Source organism: Tupaia chinensis, unplaced genomic scaffold (assembly GCF_000334495.1).
Source record: "Tupaia chinensis unplaced genomic scaffold, TupChi_1.0 Scaffold000074_1, whole genome shotgun sequence".
Lineage (NCBI taxonomy): Eukaryota > Metazoa > Chordata > Mammalia > Scandentia > Tupaiidae > Tupaia > Tupaia belangeri.
The window spans coordinates 1,033,528-1,036,373 of record NW_006159534.1 but is presented as its reverse complement, the minus strand read 5'-3'; the positions used below and the strand labels follow the sequence as shown (position 1 = coordinate 1,036,373).

Sequence of the window (2,846 nt, the reverse complement as noted above, 5' to 3'; positions counted from 1 at the left end):
TTTTGGAGAGGTTTTTGCAATAGGGCGCGTTGCGCTCACCAGACAGAGAGAGACAGAGAGACAGAAAGCGAGAAATCACCCCCAGGGGAGATGGCCACACCGCAATCCTTTCTCCTCCATTCTCCTCTCGGGATCCTGGGCACGCACGCACATGCACCCGGCAGTAGTTTTAAGCCGCCGGGTCTGGGATGTGAACCGCGGTCGACTACATGGGAGTCCAGCAACATAGCCATTACACTAACTGCTGGTCCCATAGATAGATGAAGTTTTGAAGGGGAGGGTAATGATGATGATGACCTGCAGCTCTTCTTGAAGAATTAGAGAAAATTTAAGCAGAAAGAGCTGAAGAACAGACGAGGAAGGAACAAGAACAAAAAGTTGAAAAAGAGGGACCAGCAGATGGTGTAATGGTTACGTCGCTGAACTTCCATGTAGTTTAGCGTGGTTCGAGTCCTCGGCCAGGTGGCTTGAAACTCATGCTGGGTATGTGTGCATGCATGCCCAAAATCCCAAGAAGAGAATGGAGGAGAAAGGATCAGAGCATGGCCATACCCCCATCTCTCTGTCTCTCTCTGTATCTCCAATGAGTGCACATGCCTGATAGCAAAAATCTTTCTAAAAAAAAAAAGCTGAAAAAGAAAGAATTTGAATGGAAAACATTCTGAGCGCAAATCCACTACTTAAAAATCTCATTGACTTATCCCAGCCACAAGCCAACTTCAAAGTTAAAAGAGGGTGGGATGATAATGTCATCTTTAAGAACTGTGCAAAAGACATAGATGATCAAAAGAAAGACTTAGGGACCAGTAGATAGCATAGTGGTTATGTTACTGAACTCCTACATTGTCCACTGAGGTTCAAGTCCTGGACCTAGCAGCTTAAAACTCACACTGGGCGCATGTATGTGTATGCCCAAAAATCCCAAAAGGAGAATGGAGAAGGGATTGTAGATTGGTCATTCCACCTGGGGGAAGGGATGATTTCTTGCTTTCTATCTCTCTGTCTTTCCAGCAAGCACACACATCCTATAGCACAAATCTCTCTTACAAAAAAAAAAAAAGACAAAAGATTTTAAATGAGTCACCATGCTCTGAATTTCATAAAAAGTTCATGGAGAAATGTATTAAGTAGTACAGTTTTATGTACTTAATTAGACTGTAAAATGTAAAATTAAAAGAAAGAACTACAACTTCCAGCAGCCTGATTTCACCTCAGGATGAGACACTTCACAGCCATGGTCTGGAAGAATACAACAAAGATCAGAGCAGGGAAGTCATCTGCAAGAGACAGGCGGTGGCCACATACTTCCCAGCAGGGAATGTCATCAACCAGGGCTTCTTTGAAGAAAACATCCTGCCTCCAAGGATGTAATTTGTCAGATGTGATGGGAAGGTGGCAGACTTAGGAACGTGGGTATGACGTATCTGTACAACAAAAACCCAGCTGTGTTTGTCCCTGTGGGTGTATGTGCTGCTGTGTGTGAAATGTGTGACCAACTCTTGTTCACACACTTGGATATACAGTTCTGTGCAGGATATACAGTCCTGTTGAAGGAATGAGCCTATGACACAATACCCTGTTGATTACCTAGACTACCATAACTTGAATTTGAGTGAGGGACAGAGAATCTTTTTTTGTTTTTATTTTTAAAGCATACTTCATTCGCATCTTTCTTTTCTCTTTTTTTATTTTAGAGGTATCTGCCTTAGGACATGTGCACTTGCCACAGACAGAGAGAGACGGTGAGCAGGAAAGTGAGAAATCGTCCCCTAGTGTGGATCTCTTCACTGCAGTCCCTTCTCCATTCTCCTCCCAGGATCTTGGGCACATACGCACATGTGCCCAGTGTGTTTCAAGCCACCAGATGTGAGACTCAAACCATGGGTGGCCATGTGGGAGTACAGTGATGATGGCCCTGCATCTTTCTTACTTTTAATATCCATCCCTGGGCTTTTTGTCCTCTAAATATTTGTGAGGCTGAGAAATGAAGTTCATTTTACAAGATCTTCATACACTATAATCTCCTTTTGATAGATATCTAAGAGTATTTCTTGTGGAGATATTTTTGCTATAGGGCTTGTATGCTTGCCAGAGAGACAGAAAGCAAGAAATCACTCCCCAGGGAGGATGGCCAAGCTGTAATCCCTTCTCCTCTAGTCTCCTCTAGGGATATTGGCCACACATGCACAAGCGCCAGGCATGAGTTTTAAGGCGCCAGATCCAGTTCTCAAACTGCTGGCAACTACATGAAAGTCTAGCCATGTAACCATTACGCCATCTGCTGGTCCTGATATCTAAGAGTCTTAAACACTTACTTAAATGTGGAAAAAAAAAAAGATCCTTTTCTCCGTTCTTTTTTTTTTTCTCACATTTTATTGATTCACAAAATATGTTAAACTAAAAATATGGACAAAGCTAGAACCTAGTTAGTAGTGCACTGTAATTTTCTTCTGAATTTTTAAAAAATTATTTACATTAATTCCTTACACATTGTCACAGCATAGAAAATGTGATTTTTTCCATCCGAATATACTGCATAGTGGCTTTATCACACATGTTATCGTCATTAATTTTCCATGTCTAGTTTCATATATATGCATACATACATATTTTTTTACTCCTATTTCTGACCCTCTGCCATTTCCTACCCTCCTCCCACATTATCTCAGGTGTCTACAGTTGTTTTCTATTCCTTTTCCCCCCGACATTTTATTGATTCACAAAATTTCTTAAATAATCTAACCACTTTCAATAGCAAGTTCAGCTGGTATGTATGTATCTGTGAATCCATGTCTGACTTTAGGTGTGAAACTCTGAGTAGAATGAATATACTATAAGGTAGCACC

The 2,846-nt window shown here is 41.4% G+C and overlaps 1 pseudogene; it reads left to right on the top strand.

Annotated features, from left to right (window-relative positions):
- The window catches only part of LOC106733747 (Golgi-associated plant pathogenesis-related protein 1 pseudogene), a 10,636-nt pseudogene extending 9,265 nt beyond the window's left edge, over window positions 1-1,371 (top strand).
- The last annotated feature ends 1,475 nt before the right edge of the window (window positions 1,372-2,846 follow it).